Source organism: Gallus gallus, chromosome 26 (assembly GCF_016699485.2).
Source record: "Gallus gallus isolate bGalGal1 chromosome 26, bGalGal1.mat.broiler.GRCg7b, whole genome shotgun sequence".
In the NCBI taxonomy this organism is placed as follows: Eukaryota; Metazoa; Chordata; class Aves; order Galliformes; family Phasianidae; genus Gallus; species Gallus gallus.
Window position 1 is genome coordinate 4,098,738 of NC_052557.1, and position 20,201 is coordinate 4,118,938.

The 20,201-nt window shown below is 41.9% G+C and overlaps 1 long non-coding RNA gene across 13 annotated transcripts; it reads right to left on the reverse strand.

Annotated features, from left to right (window-relative positions):
• Positions 1 to 44: 44 nt before the first annotated feature.
• LOC101747934 lies at positions 45 to 18,634 on the reverse strand. 13 transcript variants are annotated; one of them, XR_006932170.1, is made up of 6 exons: positions 18,601 to 18,634; positions 15,981 to 16,070; positions 13,081 to 13,280; positions 11,468 to 11,609; positions 10,820 to 11,337; positions 7,623 to 9,439 (listed from the first exon to the last, which is right to left on the reverse strand). It is a non-coding gene; the product is annotated as an uncharacterized LOC101747934 (long non-coding RNA). The 13 variants fall into 13 exon arrangements; XR_006932172.1 differs by having other exon boundaries at positions 7,623 to 11,120; positions 11,252 to 11,337; positions 13,020 to 13,280; XR_003071897.3 differs by adding an exon at positions 45 to 3,906 and having other exon boundaries at positions 6,590 to 11,609.
• Positions 18,635 to 20,201: the final 1,567 nt, after the last annotated feature.

Consider the following 20,201-nt stretch of genomic DNA (forward strand, 5'->3'; position numbering starts at 1 on the left):
CACGTTTTCCTTTCTGAACTTCCTTCAAACATTTTTTTTTTTTTTTTTTTTTGTGGTAGAAAGAGGGACTTGGAAAATCCTCTGTGCAGTAGCCACAGGAGCTGATCTGCCACTGAGTAGGCAGATGGCCAACTGAACGCACAGGCATACATGCAGACAGCTGAAAGGACAGATGTATCAAATCAGATTTATGAGGTCAGTTTTCCCAGCCAATAAAGTCCAGATTGCTGTCTGACCTGTTATAACCTTCCTGTGTTTAAATGAATGTGAAACAGATAATCCAGCCTTTGGCGGAGACAGCGCTGATAGAATGCAAACATTATTCCTGTAGCCACATAAGATTGTTTTTCTAATTCAACAGAAAGTGTTGGTTTGAAGATCTTTAAAGAGTTCACAGTATATTTATACTGCTTGTGTGTGAACAAAAACTTTCTCAGTCTGAGGGAAGGGGCAGAGTATACTCACTTAGTAACTTAGTGCAGAAAATAAATGTGCATCCTACTGCAATGCAGCAGTGGCAGATATGTTCTGAGCAGACATATACAAGTTATATCTACCCTAGATATGTTCTGAGCTGACATATACAAGTTATATCTACTCTTCAAATGTGGAAAATGAACCCATCTTGTGAGAAATGTGGACAAAATGCCAATCAAAGTTTCATGCTAAAAGTATGGTGGGAGAGTAAACAATATCCTTCTCTCCAAATTGGAAAGATATGGATTTGATGGGTGGACGGTTCAGTGGATGAAGCACTGTCTGCAGGACTGAATCCAGAGAGTGCTGATCAATGGCTCCATGTCTGGATGGAGATCGGTGACGAGTGGTGTCCCCCAGGGGTCAGTGCTGGGGCCAATACGCTTTAATGTCTTCGTCGATGACATTGACAGTGGAGTCGAATGCACCCTCAGCAAGTGTGCTGATGACACCAAGCTGTGGGGTGTGGTTGACACACCTGAGGGATGGGATGCCATCCAGAGGGACCCAAACAGGCTGAGCAGTGGGCCCAGGAGGACCTCATGAGGTTCAGCAAATCCAGGTGCAACGTCCTGCAACTGGGTCAAGTCAACTTCCACTACCAATACAAACTGGGGGTGTAAGGATGGAGCACAGCCCTGACAAAAAGAGCCATGTATGATGATAACTGAACTCCTTACCCTTCCATACCATACCACTAAAACTGAATGGAAGTATTTCATTATGATGGTGATGTTCAGCTGCTTGAATAAAAAAAAAGTTGCATTTCTTCCTTTTTTTTTTTTTCCCCAGTAAAATAAAGAATGTTTCCATTCTGTGAAATTCTTTTTCTCAGCAAATGAATCTAAATTCTTTCAATATTGTTGTTTGAATCTTTATTTTTTTATCCTATGGGAAAAAATGCAAATTACAATATGAACGTTATATGCAGGACACTTCAAGAAGATACTGAAACTGAAAAGTAAAAATAACTTTCTGATGGGAATCTATTAAATAACATTGAACATAAAGGCTCATTGGCAGTGTCAATTGCCAGCTGCAAAAACATACAGTATTAGGATGGGAAACCTACTAGGAAGAAGCAGGCACTTGGGAAGAGCACATTAGTAAAAATGCTATTTTTATTTGAAGGTTTGTACAGTCAAAGTTCATCTTTCAGTGTTTTTTAAAGATTAGAATTTCAATGACTTTAAAGCTTTAGGACCACACAGCCCTGGAGCCGCTGTCCTCGTGGGGACCGAATGGGGAGAAGTTAATGCATTGTATATCAAATCTTATGCATGTTGTGGACTTCACGAGCTGCTTTTGTTCTCTCCTTTTATTTCTGCTTTTGCTTTGTGTTGTTAAACTGCAGAAATAATAATAATAGATAATTTGTGCCTGCAGATAGTAGGTGATGTTGATTGTTGAAGAAAGCAAGCTACGCTGGAAACCACTATAGAAGGCGAACAGCATAGAGAGATACTCAGATCTTGAATTTTACAAAGCGGACACTGATGTGAAATATTCACCACAGCACCATCACAGTCAGAAAGCATCACTCCCCAAAACTGGACCTGGTCCACTTCTGTTGTGTTTTATCCATCGTGGAGAATGGTTTTGACTGACATTAAAAACACTTTCGTAGCCCTCCTGCTGCAAGAAGGCAGACTCAGACAAGTTGTCTCTTGCTTTCCTTCTCATGCTGGAAGTTGTGATAGATTCTTCCCCTAAGCTTGTATTTTCCTTCCCCAGCTGCAAAAAATGGCTTCCAACACTCTTCGTTGGGAGAGCCGTCAGGTGGGGCCCTTGCTGGCTTCCCAAGGAAGGAGGGATTCTGGTCATTTATTCTAAGAGCTTTCCAGCATTTATAGAGATGCTAAATTGAAGGCTTTCCAACACTTACAAATGTAAACGTGTGTTCTTATTAGTAATTACAGCTGTTTGTGTGTATTTCTTGGGCTGTGCACTACAGCTTCCTGAAGACAATGTCCTGTCCAGGTGCCATCTCTAAGTAAATTAGCATTACAGGAACCTGTTTAAAGTCAGATGTGGCTTTGTATAGTTTTCCCTCTCAATAGGCAACACCTGGTAAATGGTTGTGCCCTATTACATCACTTCAAATAAGTTTCCATGAACCCAGGTATCAAAGCGGAGGTACCATTTGCTGCTGCTCATTTCCTCACCTATGACATTCCTAAGAACGTTTCTCAGTTTAGCACTGAGTGTGTCACAGTGGGAGTGTTTGCAGACTGAATGAGTGATGTCCTCTTTGCCTCAGCTAACAAAAAAGCAAGCAATGTGTGTCTTATTTAAATTTAATCTTGATCCTTGGACATAAACCTCAACTACTGCTGCCCTGGCCTGAGTTTGCCTACCCCAGATGACTGTAGATGCTGAATAAAAGATGCTACATGGATAATGTTGCATTTAGCACCTTATCATATGTTTTATGTCTTTTTGGGGTACCCTGTGATATCTGCCAAGAGTTCAGCTGGTCTCCATAGTGGTTTATGTTGAGAGCACTGAATCTTGTCTGGGTTTTTTTTTTTTTTTGGTGGAGGATCTCTACAAAGAAGCACTGCTTAATCCTTAGAGATCGACTTACTTTACAGATCTGACCTTATTCTTTTCCCCCTTCCTTTCCCTGCCCTTCCCAGATGCTTTATTTGCTCACATTAACAAGTTACACGCAGGTGAAAAGGCTCTCATTCTACATGGACGGGTTGATACATATGAAAACTCAGTGCCTGCCCAAAGACCTGCCAAGTGGATTTTTGATGCTGAGGATGTTTGGTATGTAGGCAGAACTACACGAAATATTGCAGTCTTCAGACTTCAGGGCCCAGTTTGACTTCAGGGAGATGGATGGGATGGCATGACTGCCTTTGGGCTCCATGGCAGGCAGGTAGGCTTCCAGATCACTGCAAGGCTTCCTTATCACTGCAAGGCGACCTCCAGGAATTTACCACAGCTTGTACTTATTAATGTTCCTTACACTGACTGACAACAGTGGTGTAAACTGACTTAATGAGAAATGATAACATTTGATCTTTTGGGGCTTTCTCTCCCAGAACACTTCTCATGGTGGAAAGTGCAAGCGTTCAGAATGCGGTGCGTCTGCTTCACCAAGAGAAACAAAAAAGAGTTGTCTTAGCAGGCTTTAGCTAGAGGCTGAGTTTCTGGCATCTTGGAAGAGAATGGGAAGTAAATCCTGTACAGCTGGGAAAAGATTCAGTGTGAGGTTCTGTGAGAAGGATTTGTACTGCGAAGGAAAAAGAGCTTCTGTCCTTTATCTTTTGTGCTTGTGGTTGCAGTCATTCCATTAATTTGATGATGTAAATGTTAAGCACGTGGCGAAGATGACTTCAGAAGTCTGACCTTTCAATTTTCTTATTTCCCTTCCTTCAGCTGAATGGGGGGAGGTAGTTATGGAATCGACAACAGACCCTGCGAGGACCAGATCAGAATAAGGTGATAGCACACAAATGTCAGACTTCAACAAATTAATCCCAGGATGGTCACCCAGATGTGTTTGTAATAGATCATCTAAATACAAATATAACGTTCTAATCTCTGCCACGGTGACTCAGTAACAGCTGCTAAGTGCATCCACATTAACCTTAAGGCAAAGCACCAGCATCTGTTGCATAAATGTTTAAGACAAAATGTTTAACGCAATATTTTGAAGGATTACTTTTTGTTGTTGTTGTTGTTACAATTACAATCACATTTCACAATACTCAACTGTGCTTTGAAATACCTAAAAGAACAGGAAGCAGCGTAAAACATGGAACAACTAGGTAAGTGAAGGACAGTAAAAGTGGTGTGCAGCATTCTGTGGTTTCCTTTGGATGCTGTTTTTAGTAGAGGAGAAATATTTGATGAGAGTATACCTTTGGTTCTTCAAATGTTATTGGACTGAAATGTAAACGTAGAATCATAGGATGGATTGGGTTGGAAGGGACCCCAAGGATCATCAAGTTCCAACCCCCTGCCACAGGCAGGGCCACCAACCTCCAGATCTGTTACCAGCCCAGGTTGTCCAAACAAAGTATAGAGTGGCATTTTCCCTCTGCTAAATTAAGCTGCAGTGTAAGGGATCACCTGGTACAACTTTTGACAGGCTGGTGTATTTTAGATACAGAATCATAGAATGGTTTAGGTTGAAGTGGACTTTAAATCCGTATTGCATTAGCAAATTATTTCCCAGATGGGAACAAATCCCATATGGCTCTTAAAGCAGTGTAAGCTGATCCATCTTGGCAACATTTATTTTCTGATAGTGTCATTGTTTCACTTTTATTGATTGTTTTCGAATTTTAGGCTTTAATTATGCCAGGATGGTTAATCTGTAGGCTCAGAGGGTTAATGCCTGGTAAGAAATTCTTCAGACAGGGTGAAAGAAACCCAAATTTCAGCCGGGGCGAAGCAGGGGACGGGGAGGATAAGGCATGACTGAACATCACAGAACAGAAATTGAGTGCTAATTCAAATACCAAACAAAACCACGACAGAAAGTTCTCAGACTGAGACTCCCAGAGGACACGGGTACATAACTACCAAATAAGTACTAAGGAATCTCGGGCATAAAGAGGTCCTATAAAAATTGAATGCTGCTGAAAATATCACCTCCCACTCGGTCCAAATAATAGGTGGCGTTCTGATATGGTCTTCTATATTCAAAATACTTTACCTAAAGAGCCAGGTTCAAAGCTTAGGAAAATCAGAGACGTGGATAGAACTGTGCATCTCCTGTGCTACCATCAGCTGTCATCTTAACCCTTTTGTTTTAAAGTTAATTAAGTCTCTAAAAACACGGAGATGCAGCAGGCTTGGAAGGGCTCAGCTGTTCAGTACATACAGCCATGAGGCTCTGAAATGAAATGGTTGTTACAGCAGTGAATCCTATAAGGCTCCTTAAAGACTTGGGAAAAGAATCCAATTCCCAATGAGCTGTAAGATTTCAGGTATGCACTAGCTTCATTTTCACTTGTTTTTTTTTCTTCTAGTTCCAGGGGACTCTCAAGTAAATTCCATTTGTCCTTAGCATGATGTCTCCATGACCTGAACTCACTCTGGTGACAGGTAATCATTGACTGCATATCTATAAGTATTGTTACTATATAAACCATGACTGTATGCAGTAGTGCATGTTGGTCTTGCTAAGCCATTTAATTATGAAGTTCTGTAGGTGATGTAACTATTATAACTTCAGCACATTCTTCTCGACTCAACTTCCATGTTCTACATCTTTTCTGTGTACTTGAGCTATAGGACTGCAGTATAGCGAGGCTATCCAGCAATAAATGCATTTAGTATTGAAGACAGAGCTACAGAGCGGGGAAGAAACTATCCTGTTATCTTGTTTACTTGGAGTAAGTCATTATGGGGTTTTTTCAGTCTGAAGTTATATCAAAATCATTCAAAATCAGAGTCATATATTTCAGAAAGCACAGTTCAGTACTGAAAGGACTGTCGTGGTATGTGAAAGCAGAGGTCCCCATATACTGCAGGGATGGGTTTAGAAGGTGGGCAACAAGCCATGACAAGAGGAGAGTCCGGTTAGCATTGTTTTGGGTGATGAGAAACATAGCAAAGGTAATGCTGGTGAGCTTTCCACACCATGAGAAGTAGGGGGCAACAAAAGCTGCTCTCAGAGTAAAGAGAAGATGAGCGTTTCCCTTGTGACAGACAGCTCAGCGCTGAACTTCTTACTGCAGAACGTCACAGCATGGAAAGTCTGCAGGAGTTCAAGGGAGAACAAACACATTCCTGGAAAGGAAATCCTGAGAGGGCTGCTGCTGTCCTCTGATTTAAGAAATTCCTAAAATGCGAGTTTCTGGAGAGTGAGATAATGTTGTGGAGCCCGTTCATACGATGTGTGTCCTAACCTTATGCATTTCCATGCTTATCCTTTAGTCATTATTATAGGAAATGAGATATTGAGCTAAGCAGATGTTTGGTGTGATTCACCACTTATGTTAAGGCAGTTTGTATTGCACGGAGGTTCAATATTTGCTGCATTTACTTGCCACAAGTGTAAACTGGAATTTATTACAAAAGGAGATTCAGTTATAGAATTTGCAACTTTTACACTGAAGGAAACAGCTGAAAGTGAACCATTTCTTACCATTCCAATATTCTGCCTTTCAGCTCCAAGGGCAGAGCAGGGGAGGAACACCCTGTGTTTGTGCTGCTTATTTACATCAGGCTCTTAAACCATTCATTTATGGACACACAGGGCACCAGCACCTATAGTTGTGAACAGAGAGCAGCTGGCCATGTGAGATACCTACAACTGCCACTGAAAGCACAGAAAAAAAAGGGTGCAGAAAAATAGCAGCTACTTGCTGCAGTACAATGGTTTCTAAGAGTTGTGCTTCAGGTGATTATTCAAGGAAAAGTATTGTGACTTGCATGCAGCCCCAGCCCCAGCAGGCTTCTCCTTTGCACTCAGAAGACATTTTGGGACCAACCTTTCACTTCCTGTGCTTAACGCATCAGCAGGAAGCAGTTCTAAAGCAAATACAGGAGATGCTCACGGCGTGGAAGCAGCAACTGTGCTGCTGAAAGAACATTGACATGAATTACAAGGAGTCGCCAACATGGGGTGTTTTCTAGGGTTAACTTTAAAAAGGCCTGGGGAATAAAAATAAACAAATTAATAAATAAAAGTACATTGCACCAGGTTATCTTTTAAATCTGATTTTTAGTTTACTTGAATTTTCTCCATATTAAATGACAGAATCATAGAATTGCTCCGGAAATCATAGAATTTGCTTGGAAAAGACCTTAAAGATCATTGAGTCCAATCAAGACCCAACCATACTACCCAAACTCTAACAACCCTCCACTAAATCATGTCCCTGAGCACCACATCCAGATGGATTTTAAACACATCCAGGGATGGTGACTCAACACCTCCCTGGGGAGCCCATTCCAGAGCTTAACAACCCTTTCTGTAAAGAAATTCTTCCTGATATCCGACCTAAACCTCCCCTGGTGCAGCCTGAGGCCATTTCTCCTCATCCTGCCACCAGTGAGAAGAGACCAGCCCTGCTCTGCTGCAATCACCTTTCAGATATTTGAGGTATTTATGAACTGTACCCTGTTCTGTGGTGATCCACAATTAGGAAACAAACAAACAACGAGACTAACAAGGATTTGTTTCCAATAAGCAATATATATTATATTATATTAAACATAAGACAAAACATTTTCGGAGAAGATAATAATGATTCCATTCCTGAAATGCCATGCACATCTGAATGAATGCTTTTATTTGTCGTAGGGGCTAGAGTGTCTTCAACATTTGGTAAGTGCTGATGTTAAGCAGTTCAAACACACCTCCACATCTGCTGTATTGATGCATGCATCACCTGCACAGTGCTTGGCACTTTTCTATACCACTACAGTACAGACTGAATACCAAGACCTATAGTAAAGGCTGGGACTCTGCTGATGAGGTAGTCTGGACACTTACACTCTGCTGTGGGAAATCCTTACCAAGAGACATACATTCTTTTAACTCACTTTTTCCTTTTTGGTTTCCATGCCTCAGTGGGCTGATGAGTGGCTTGATGGAAGAAAAATTGTCCCTGGAGAAGATTTCTAATTTTGCTCCCTGGGTGAGCAGAAACTTTTAAAGAGCAGGCTGCAGGCTGACACTGGTGGAGGAGGGCTGGGAAAGGTCAGAGACCCCTGAATCATAGCTTTGTTTTCGGCAGCTCCATTGGTAAAGCCCCATAGACATTCTCCAAGGCTCTCTGTTTAAGATGAGAGACAGCTCATTTCCCCTCCTAGATTTATAAGACTGTTTAAAACTGTGACATCTCTAGGGCCCTTGAGGCCAGGACCTAGGGATGAAGCTGGGAAAACTGCAAACACAGAAATTAAATACATTTTTATAAAGGCATTGCCAGTTTTCTTCCACTAAGACTCTTGTAGTCAAGATGCTCCTCCTTTGCTACAGCATAAGCATGAGCAGTCTGCATCGGAGGGCAAAATCCTTCAAACTCTGTGTCTCTAAACTCCAAAACAATCATTTTTTACTATTTGTCCTTAAAATAATATGTTTTTTTTTTCTTTCACTAAAGTGACTCTTTCTGTATCTCTCATCCAATAGTCGCAAATTAGCTGTTCTACTACAGAAGTGAATGTTATAGATAGCAGCAGATCTATTCTTCTATGTAAACTTTGTAAATACGTTTAAAATGGATTTCTTGGAAATCAAAACCTTCACAGCAACGTTTTTTGTATTCAATTGTGGAGTTTAAACTTTTTTTTTTTTTTTTAAATTACTGTTCTAACAATTTTAGGAGCTTTTTCAAATGAAGCATTTCATTCTAAAGCAGAAAATCTATGTCATGGAAGTACTGTCATCTATTTGTGCACTCTATTTATAAAGTCTTTCAGGTTACCAGAATACATTTCCTAGAAGGCTGAACTTTGGTTTTCTTTTACACCAAAGACAGTAGAGGGGAAATATCAGATAATTGGTAGGAAACAGAAAAATCTTATATTTTTGTTCCCCTTTCCCTTATGCACACTCAGCTGAGCTGCCTGCAATCACGCAGGATTCAGGAACTCCAGGAATTCCTTATCTGCAATGCAAGGTTGAAACATACCACGTTTAACTTAATATTAACTTAATATTCCAGTGTTTTTTTTTTTTTTTTTTTTTTTTTTTTTTTGTAAAAAGTGGAAATAGATGGAATAAGAAGAGGGATAGCAGTCACATACCCAATGCTACCAGAAACAAGAAAGTTCTTACCGCATTCCACATTGACACTTGCCTTTTCCTCCTGAAAGGTTCATGGTATTCAGCATTTGTTTTAGTAAGACTTGATGATCATATCCATATCTCGTGGCTGCTGGTGTTACTAACAGTTACACGTGGATGTCCTTGCAGAGGGGCAAATTACCTTGTGCAGTCTTAGTAATGGCAGGAAAATATGACTTCCTTGGCCATTAGTCTTAGCTTAAAGCAGGAAAAGGAAAGATAAGTATATCTGAATGACAAAAATTCTCAGTTTATGTTCTTCAGACTTGACAGAAGTATTATTTGGCACTTGCAGGGCATGTATCATAAATAAATGACTTATTTTTAATATACATATTTAAGTGCTAAGTTACACTGCTTTTCTTAACCCATTATTATTATTCCTGCTCATATTGTGGGTCTGTTGAAATCTGAGCTCAGGCCTCGTTTCAGAGGATTTCTGTTTTCTTCACTTCCTGCTCACACAGCTCATCATGTGAGTGAAGTTTGTTCCACATCTCGACTATTTCCTAGAAATAGATCCTCTCCTTTGTACCATGTTAGTACTGGCACACCAGTCAGACAGATGGATTCTATCTGCTCTCACGTGCGATGAAATTAGTACTGAGTTCATCTAAACCACTCCAGCATGCAATGTAATTCTTTTATATCTGTACTGATTTATTAATTATGAAGATCAAAGCTATGAGTTAACCAACAAATAATTTTCAGTCTTCCTTGCATCTCAGTGTTTTCATGTACTTGGACTTCAATTGACCAGAAGGCCGTAGCTTTGCACTTTGAAATTGTTTGATTTGACAGGTTCTGTATTTGCGACATCAAAATATGTTGCTATGGAAAATGTTACAAGTTCTAATTAAAAATGCAGAGGTCACAAGTTTCCCAGAACCAGTAGGGCGTAGATCTTAGGAGAAAAGAAGCACAACATAAAAAATCCAGAGATATGTCAGCCTGCAATTTTCCAGATCTGAAAGGAGTGCAGCAAGTGTTCAGAAAAAATACATGAGACTGGAATTTTGATCAAGTTCCCTTGTACTCATTCATATGCTGTGTGTATACCTTCCCATTGGCACAAATTGCCTTTGGAAATCACGCAGAGCTTTGAAATGTCCTAATACAAATTAGAGGAGAGTTAGTAATTTCATGTAAATTAGTAGGGAGAGAAAGTGGACCTGCCTGGTTGTTCTTTCAAATCAAATGCCAGCATTGAAATACCCTCTATGTAATATCCAATATCCATCTACATGCATGCATCACTTCCTCTGAAAGTTCGTCCATGTTCACTTATGACTCATTGATTTTCCTTCTCTTCAATACCTCTTTATTTGTTTAACTGCTTCTACTTTCCCCCTCTATATGTTTTTCTTTGCAAACAGCCCTTGTGTCTTTCTGTTCCTCTTGCTCCAGTTCAGCCAAACCACAAGAACCAATGGTACAAGTGCAGGCCTGAGGCAGTAACATATCTGAGCTGGAACATCTGTGAGAAGATGTACCCACAAACTATTCCAATCAGAACCTAGGAGTATCTCAGCTGTAATGAATTAATCCATGCTCAGTGCCATGCTGTTATGAACACACCTGTTTTGGAGATTTCTGCATGACTGTGTTGCGTAACACAAGACTTTTCCACTTTCACTCAAAATACATTCTGTTTCTTATCTTTTTATGGTGTTGGAACTCTCAATGCTTTCTTTTTTCTTTCTTCTTTTTATTGTTTTTCCAAAGCAGTGAAGTGTTGTTACTACAGCACAGGACCAAGTCATCTTCAGTTTCCTCTTGGGCCAGTTGCTGAGAGTCCTTCTGTACTACGCAGGTTGGAAGCTTGCAGCCCGGTCCGTCCTCAAACCCACCTTCTGGGTTTGCTCACTCAAATGCTCTTCTAGATAATAGAAAACAAATACCACTGAGCTGACTGAGTTTGCAAGCATACAAACGCACGTGAGCACTGTAATGCATTCTCTGCTGGGAGGCAGCTGTGCAGCAGTAGATCTCATTGTGTTACATGTTCACCTTCTTGTATCAGCCAACACTCAGGCTGAGATTCATGGGGCCCATTGAGAATCATTCTCTCGACAAAAGTGCAGCCAGAAGTGCTCCTTGTGAGTAAGCAGACAATTGTTTTTATGTACATTTCGTTAAACCACATGTGAACTTTTGCATAAGATTTCATTTATTTGCTGAAGATCTCACAAAAGGTGCAGCATGAGACTCATGAGGTAGACTTACCATAGTATGTATGTACACATAAGCTTTTCTTTTTTTCTAACGATCTTTTCGGCGTTTCTGCAAGAATTCAATACTTGGTTTGTTGCCAGAGTTAACATGTGGGTGACTGACACGGCGGTGGCCTCAGGCCACAATCCTTAAACTGAGAAGATAGAAGGTCAAGTGGAATACAAGAGCATGAAATGGACTTTGTTGTCAGTATAGGCATTTTTTTCATAACTGCAGAAACTGGCATTGGGATGATGGATTTCAAAGCCTTTCTGCATCATTTTGGTATAATAGAAAATACCATAATTGATAAATCAACAGTAGATCCCCTCCCCCCCCTCCAGCACTACTTTTTTTTGCTTTAAACTACCGTGGCTAATTAGGACAAGGACTGGATGCCTTCATGAGCTCTTACAAATGCCGATCTATAGTTTTACGAAAGTAGGAAATGTCATTCATCTGTATTTAATTAAACTTTTTAAAGTCTATGAACAGAGCTCATTACCACGAAAAATTCTAGGCAGCTGCCTTAAAGCAGTTTCTACAGTTACTTCCTTCTTTCTCTGTTAATAAGGAAAGAATTTCTCAGATAGCTACAGGATAAATTGGGGATCAAGATCCAAATTATTTTGTTTTTTATTGAACTGAAGCAGTGCCAGATCTTAACTTCCTTATTCTAAGAGGAGAGACTGTGGATTCAGATGGCAGCTTAAAGGGCAGCCATGCTTCTTAGAAGGTACAAACCTTCTGCCTTACTCATTTCTACATTAGTAACTTACTTGATCCTTGTTAAGAAGTAGACTAATTAGGCTAATCATTTAAAATTTCCTCCAGCTTAATATGCTATTAGAGACTTTAAATAATGCTTTCCTCCTTTTTGTGTGCAGATAGTACAGATCTGTTTTCCATCATAAAGCAACAGAAAGCACGCTACAGTCATTTTACATGAGCTTAGTATTTTCCTATGTTAATTGTGGACATACTTTTACTGCTGTCTGCCTTTCCTCTTAATTAATGCTTTTAAAAATAAGACAGATACTGTGAAAAGGCATTATCTTTAAGGGACATATACCACTCACTATGAAAAATTAACTCTAACGCAGCCCAAACCAGAACAGTTGCAGTGCTTCCTAGGAAAATCAGTGCCAGCTCTCATGCACCACATAAACTGAGATTTGTTGTTTCTTACGCAACAGCTAGAAAAATGTCTAGGGCCTTGCCTAGGAGTTGATAGACAGATTTCAATAGTCCCTGTAAATATTTTGGATGTAGAAATTGAAACCAAAGGGAAGTTTACTTATTATGCTTGCTATATAAGAGAAGTTGCTTGCTATGTGTCTTACAAAATACAGCAGTTCCTTGCAAGGCAAGCAATGAGCTTACATCTACCTATTATGCACATGCACACATGTATGTGAAAACAAGTTGGGCATAATAATCAGTGTTTCCTGCACCATGACTCAGTATCCTTTTGAACAACTTAGTTCTTGCTCTGTCAGGTTTTAGTAGTACTTTAGTTCACAACAAAGGGCAAAGTTCTTGATGAATCAAAATGAGGACTCACTGTTTGGTCATGGTAACAAACAGGCATAGCTGATCACCAGGTGACAAACAGTTTTACGTACAGAAACATTTGGATCCGTATCTTGCAAATGTTCATCCCAGCTGTCATGAAGAAAGAAAAACGGTGTTGTCTTTTGCTGTCTGACACTTGGCTGCCTTTTGTCTTTGCTTTGAGTCATCCACTGATTTCCAGCAGAGAATCATCAGGCCGATGAAACTGTACAACAAAGTCACTTTTGTATTCTAGAACACACAACTCAACCTGTTTAGATAGCAACAAATAATTCGTACTAAGCAAAAGTCCTAATACATGGTAAGACAGTATTTATTTTCTTCAGAAATTGAAATAAATGTAAATTTAGCATCAATTTCCATCCCCTTATAAGAAGATTCTTTGCTTTCTTACTTCTTCGGCTTATGGGCTATTTTAATTTCATTAACAAAAGTGGCATTTTTCTAGCTCTGTGTCTAAACCGACTAATCCAAATTCTGAATCTTGAGGGGGGTGGAGATCAAGAAAAATTTCAAACTAGAGTTGGATGTCATACAACACAGCAGTCAGAACCTTCCTGTTTGAGTTCAGGGTTTACTTTGGTCTGTCAGAGGAACTACATTTGTAATTACAATTACCGAGGGCTCCAATACTTCAGAAAGTTATTCTGGAAAGTTTTCTTCTAGGTGGGTTATCTGACATGGATGGAGTCTCTTTAGAATTGAGTTAGCATTAAGTTATTAACCAATAGCTGATCTCGTGCTTTGGTAACAAGGAACTACATTATTAAACATGGACAGGTAGATAGAAGATGGAGAGAAAAGAAGTTTGTTTAGCTTCATCATTAGAACTATGACCAAATTAACATAACATTTTTTCCACTCTTAAGAATTTATGCTGCAAATCTTTAAAACACAGTCTGTCATATTCTTTTTAAAATAAAGGAAAACATTCTTTTAAAAGAATTATACCATCTGGATACATTTTCCGCTTTTCAGATAACAGTGCATGCTCTATGGAAGTCAAGCTATAGAGTAGCACTGGTCCTTTTCTACATGTTAGGTTTTGGATATTTATTTTTCCTCCTATGTCCTTCTCTTGAACACTGTATGCAGTAATTATGGGCCATCCATCTTAACGGTGAAACTTCAGAACTAAGAATCCTGTATGATGATCAGGGGCACAAAAAAGAGACTGTTAAGTCAGTGAACATGGAGAAGGTAAGTGGGGAACAATTCTCGTACTTCTGCAATGCAAGAAATGCAAGCTGACATCTGTGCTGTCTAGCAGGTGATTAAAACAAGGAAATGGAACTATAAAACATATTCCATTGACATGACTGTGAAAGGTAAAAGTAACAGCTGAGACAAAGAAGGGTTGGTTAGGACAGTTCTTGGTGTATTAGTATAGTGTGTGTTCTTGAGCACAATCAGCTCACAAAAGAGAAGAAGCTCCATGGTTTTGTGACTGCGTTATTCTCTGCAAGCTGTGCTGCCCATTCATGTCAGAGAAGAGTTCAGTCCAGTCTTGGTGTGGTTTTGGTTGTTTTCCAAATAACACAGAATCATAGAATCAGCGCTATGAGATGAGTGAGCTCCTCCTCCTGTTACCATCAACTTCATAATGGGTATCTATGTCAATTTTAAAATAGCTGGTCAAACAACTGCTAACTGTTGGAGTCCCCCAAGATCTCTGCACCTCCTCTGACAAATTGTGCTCCTTCATCCTTCATTTTCAGCTTGGCTGTAAGATGTGCCATCTCACCAGACTGGTGGGACAGCTGGTTTGCAACGAGCTCAAAGATAAAGATAATTACAGTGTCTGCAATTTGTCCAGTTCACTTTCTCTAATTTCCTGTTTGCTGGTGCTCAAAACAACAAGTGCATTCCATCATGAAAGGAAGCAGCCTACTGACAGGGAACTAGATGGAGTAGAAAGCAGCTGTGCTGCTGTTACAAACAAACTGTATTCCAAAAACTCATAGCATTGATTATACGTATCAGAGCAGTGATACCATGTGCAAAAAAAAAAAAGAGAAGAGCAGCTCCCTACTTCCATAAACTAAGGATGCAACAGAATATGTCCCTCTGGTGCTTTGGATTCTCTCATTCAGGCTCTAAAACTGCAGCCCTAGGGATGCTTAGCAAAAGGGAGCTCATACAAAATAGGCAGGTTCTCACCTTGCTTATTTCCAAAACCATTGAGTTTGAAGTTCAAATTCAAATGACTTTTTATTTGTTGGCAGCATACAGTGAGCCAGTGTTTAAAAATGACATCTGGCTGTACTCACTGTCTATGCCCCAAACCATATTTTCAGCTGACAGCGAGCCATGATGCTCACTGATGGTAGGTGACCCATTTTTCCTCTATGCATTCAGTGTGGCTGTTTCTTCTTCACGCTGATTCAGCATCTGGTAACTGTACTGTAGTGAGTTTTCTGATGCGAGATGTACATATTTAGGAGCGGGGGAGATTGCTATGACTCTCTGAAAGTTTCAGACTGATCATGGAATGCCAATTGCTTGTTCTTCCCTCACATTTAGAAGCACTGTCCATGCTGCCAAATCCAAGTGCAGTTATGGCAGCTGCCTCTGCAGGTGCACTTGTTTTTAATCACTGTTTCTACTGTACTTGGGTCAAGGGACTCAAAGTGAAAAGGAAATGACCACAGGAAAACAGAGGTAAGACATTAAGTTACTTAATATCTCAACATTTACCCCAGTGCAGGATCAGCTTATGCCTGCATCACTTCTGCATTTAAAAACAAATAAAGAACACCAGCACAGTGTATGATCATGAAAACAGAGCATGAAGAAGCATGATGCTTAGATGTCCCATTCTACAAGTGAATGAAGGAAAAGACACTTCTAGCGACAGAGGTCTTTCAGAAGTATCTAATTAGCCAAAGTTACTTTAATTGAATAGCTTGTACTAATGCTCCGTAAGCAAAATGTGCAGCAAGCAACTCACTCTTCTCCCTTGATCCACATAGTCCAGTCGTCTCCTCTCATCTAAGACACCTCTTTCTCACATTTCTTCCACACCTCCTATGAAAAGTACCTGAAATGTAAAGAAACGTCAAGAAAGATTTTATATCAGGTTTGGTTTGCTCTGAAACTCTCTTTCATGCAAGGGAGAACACAAAAAAATACCACTGGCAATGCACTCGATGATAATGTGGCAAGAAGGCTGAAGTTTACTTGTAGTGCTACAGAATGCACCAAACCCTTTAAAAACTTAAAGGAGTGTAAGCAAAGACCTTCAGATACCTGTATCAGCAGAGATGGAGGAGCTGAAGACACCACCTGAGGTACATTCATCCTGATTACTCTGCCTCAGGCTCACTGAATCACAAGTTAATTTACAAAGCCTTTTTATTTTTTTCATGCCAGAACCACCTTTTGTAATTAATTCCAGATGTAACTCTGAAAATATTCAGAAGCAGAAATGTGGCCTACTGACAAACAGCTCTCATTCTACACCGAAAGCTGTGATGATCTAGAGAATTCTGTCTTACACAATATCAAGCATAATTAATTTTATGATGTGGATTCTGTTGTTTGAAGGCCATGTCACAGCTGGTTTGGAGCAGAAAGAAGTGAACCATTACTTCTATAGCTGGGAGAACTGTTCTGTACCAAACTACCCGACAACACCAGAGCTTTGCATGGAAAATGTCCTCAGTGCAGAACAGTGAAACGAAGCTATCAACACTGACCTTTAGGAACTAAAAAACTTCTGTGCCTGAGAGTGCCTCAAGAGTGCTTCTGTACGATGGACACTTGGATGCAGCCAGTGGTATCTGGATGTGTCACAGCTGTGTGTTTACTTTGTAATTACTGACAGAATAGCTGCTTCAGATTGGCACAGACATTTGTGTACGGACTGCAGAGAAGTTCCTATGGATAGTGCTCAGAAAAGTGCTCTTACACTGCTATTCAATGAGACTCGCATGCCTGCAAAATGTCATATTATCTTCCCGATTCCTTTTTGCCTTCTGTCATGAATGAGGCACTCTCCCCATTAGCCTCAATGAAGGCTTTGTTTTTGTCTTCAACACTTGGAACAAACTTTCTGGCCAGCAGAATGAAAAACGCTAACACAAAGGATATTTTTCTTCTCTAATTGCCGTAAGACTGGGAATACTTGCTTGCTGTCAGACTGAGCTGGGAGCCTATTGAAAAAGACTGGATAAACTGACAAGCTTCTTCTCCATAGGCCCTGAAATGCGTGTGTGTCCCACCAGTAATGCTTTTGAAAAGGTTATTTGGATGCTGTGTGCAAGATGTGAGGCCTTATCTCTTGGAAGCTGAGGTATTGCAGGCTTCTTCTTCACACCACACAGGAAAGGCCGGTGCACATCAAGGCCACACTGAATCAGCAGTGGTGCTCTGTGATGCTGTTGTGCTTTATGAACAGTGCCAAAAGAGAAGGGAAAAGGACCGTATCATGTTTAGCATTATAACCCATCACAATGATATCCTATATGGGATCACATCAAGAAGACCCAATAGGGAAATATATTTAATTGCTAAACTCCCTGTCCCTGCTAGCTCAGGCTCAGCAGAAAGACACACAAGGGACCTGTCCTATGGGAACTCCCTGCAGACATCCCTCAGAAGCAGATTTTAATAACAAAATAACACAGCTGGCTGTTCCCACAGCCTATACTGATGTGCTGAGATGTCTAATTATATGCAGATACGGTCCACGTAGATAATAACGACTAATTAAAGAGGTTTCTCCTATTAACTTTGAGACAGTAGGGGTTCGGTCTCAAAAAAGCCTGTCTTTTGATGGTAAATAATTAGTCATGAGAATACTGCCTGTAATTAACTTGTAATACGTGGTCACTTCAGGGGAAAAAAGGTCTGTCTGGGCAGAGGCTGCGTAATCACTTGATGGATCTGCTATAACCTGTGGGAACACGCTGCACAGGACTGCATCCACGCAGGTTCTGAGTATCCCCAGAGAAAGGGCACCGTTTCCCTGCTCTGCCGCCCCCAATAAAACACCGCACCTCCCTGTTCTGAACGCTCTGCGCCGCAAGCCCGCCAATTTCTATGGTGTTTGGTCCTCCAGGCAGTGACACGCATGCGCGCTGAAACGCGGAAAAGCCATCGCCTTGCTCCCACCGCTCTGCGCTGCGAGTCCGCCAGTTTCTATGGTCTTTGGTCCTCCTCACCGTACCACACACGCACCCTAACGTGTAAAAGTGCCTTCGTTGTGTTCTAACTGCTCAGAGCGAGGAACCTCCCGCGCACAGCCCCCGGCCTGCTTCCCTCAGCCGCTCCACTTCATTTTGCTCCACACTCTCCCACACGACCAAAGCCCGAAAACAACCAGCTCCACGTCGAGCCCCCCTCCCTGTATCCTAATACTACAACACCACCTCAACCCCCACGAACACTCCACTTCCCCACGAACGCATCACAACGCCAGCAATCGCGGACGTTGACCACAAGCCTCGTTCAGGCACGGCGAGAATCCCCTAAGCGCACCACAGTTCCCAGCCCGTGTCCCCCATTGACTCCTCGCGCTCTCTCACGTCTGCACCCCTCTGCGTGCCCGAACCAGCCCAGAAACTGACCGCTTTAACTCATCGCTGCCTCCGCGCGGCCGCCGATTGGCTCAGCGCATCGGTAATTTGCATGTAGCCGCTCTGCGCCTCGAGTCCGCCAACTTCTATGGTGTTTGAGCCTCCAGGCAGTAAGACGCGTGTGCACAGGAAGCCGGAAGTGACGTCTAACTTCTAGCTGCTCTGCACAGAGAAACCACCGCTCTATGGTGACTGGTCCTCCGGCAGCAGTGCGCATGCACCAAAGCAAGTGGTACTTGCATGGATTTACGCTCGCTACTCAGATCAGGGGAGCGCTCAGTGCCGGGAACGGACCGGTTTGGCTCTCAGCCACCCCTGCGCCTATCGCGGCATCCGATTGGCTCAGCGCCGGGGCTGAGGGGGTCCACTGGGGTGTCCTTGAAAGCCTCTAGGGCACAATGTGAGACTTCTACAGCATCCTAGTGAACACTGAGGAGCTCTGGGAGTACTCCAGGATTCCTCAGATTATGCTGGGGGCATCTTGGAGGCATCTAGGGCACACTTGGAACCCTCCTGAGAACACATACAGGAGCTCTGGAAGCACACTAGCGTTTCTCTGAGCACATAGGTTGGCTCTTGAGAGGCCTCTAGGACGCTCTGGGAAGCATCTAGAGCAGCCTAGAGAACACTGAGGAGCCCCAGGAGAAACCACTGCACGTCTCCGGTGCCTGGAATACACCAGGGACCCTTGCTGGGGCAGTGCCTGCAGTACCGACCGGCGTCCAGCAGGTGGCAGCAGAGAGCCGCAGCGCTGTCGGGAGGTGCGAGAACCGCTCCGAGGCATTTCCAGCAGTGCCCCGGAAGCCGCCTTTGCTGTGCGGCTGCTGGTTGCCCAGACAGGCAAAGGGAACGTATACACACAGATGGTTATCCACTACACAGAGTGGCACAATATAGTGCTCCTAGAGCTCATTACTGCACTATAAGGTGCCCTGCATGCTGCCTGTTCTTTTCCTTTCAGCCTTTCCCTCACTTTCCCCAGCTGCTCTCCTTGCTTTGCCTTATTATCCCCATTACCTTCCTCTGCATTGCTCAGGAATTCCACTTTCTTCGTGAACATCAAATCCTAAAGCACTGCCATTCCTGTTAGAGTTACCCATCTGGGTTGTACTGCATCACTTTTTGCCTTGGATCCCACCCTAGGGCACCAGAGCATACAAGAGGATTGTAATTGTGGGGTCTGATTGGGGGAAGGCAATTCTCTTGATGGGTTCTGAGTGATGGGGCCAGAGCCCTAACCACAATAACCCCAACCCTAATGGGGCCCCGACCCCAAAAGCAACACTAATCATAAGCCTAATGACCCTGAAGATAGCTGAAATAACTTCCCAAAATAACTCAACTCCTAAACCTCCTGGCACTAAAATGATCTCTGATCTTAATAGCATGGCAAAGGCTGGCAAAGCCAAACAGAACCCAAGGAGACTTCAGCAAACCCAGCACAGAGCACTGAACCCAAATCCATCTGAAACTATTAGAAAGAAAAGGGAAATCCCCTCCTTAGAGTGAAAGAGGTAAATCTCCAGAGAAGAGGAAGCAGACGGGGAGCAGCTGTTGAGCGTCCCATAAATCAGCAGAATGTTATACACACT